We start from the raw sequence: 588 nt of genomic DNA, 5'->3' as shown, positions 1-588 counted from the left end.
TGCTGAACCAATGTATTCTGTTGCATCAGCCATAAGAATTTGGAGCTTACCCAATGCTTCTGTCTCACAAAGAGATAAAACCTAACAAAGGTAGGAACTAGTCTTCCTCACTTCCTTTTCCTGCATTAGATACACAGTAAAATAAGTAAACACGTTACACTTTCAAATGTCTTTTGCAGCAATAGCTCAAAACTGGGATAACATCAACTATGTCATTTATGAGCACACAGGCAGTATCACAGCTCTGTACCTATTCCCTAGGCAAAGTGTCCAACCTGCATGACACCCCCAGATCTGCAGGATACAGGTTTCCATCCATTAAGTCTAGAAACAGAGAGACAGTTCCCAAATGGCTTCCACTCACTGTTCTCCACTCAGCAACTGAAGCCTATGCCAACATAAACCTGAAAGCCTGAGAAATCTTAGTCATATGGCATAAGCATAGTTCCTGTACAGGAATCAGATGGGCTTACAATAACTGAACAATTACTTCTCCCACGAGTGAACCAACTCACAACTAGGAACCATCTGAAACCTTCAGTGTTCAAGGCACAGCGAGTAACAGAGTGAAGAGGAAGGCTCAAAGCT

The sequence above is a fragment of the Merops nubicus genome, unplaced genomic scaffold, assembly GCF_000691845.1.
Source record: "Merops nubicus isolate BGI_N331 unplaced genomic scaffold, ASM69184v1 scaffold36396, whole genome shotgun sequence".
Classification (NCBI taxonomy): domain Eukaryota; kingdom Metazoa; phylum Chordata; class Aves; order Coraciiformes; family Meropidae; genus Merops; species Merops nubicus.
This window is presented reverse-complemented; position numbering follows the sequence as displayed.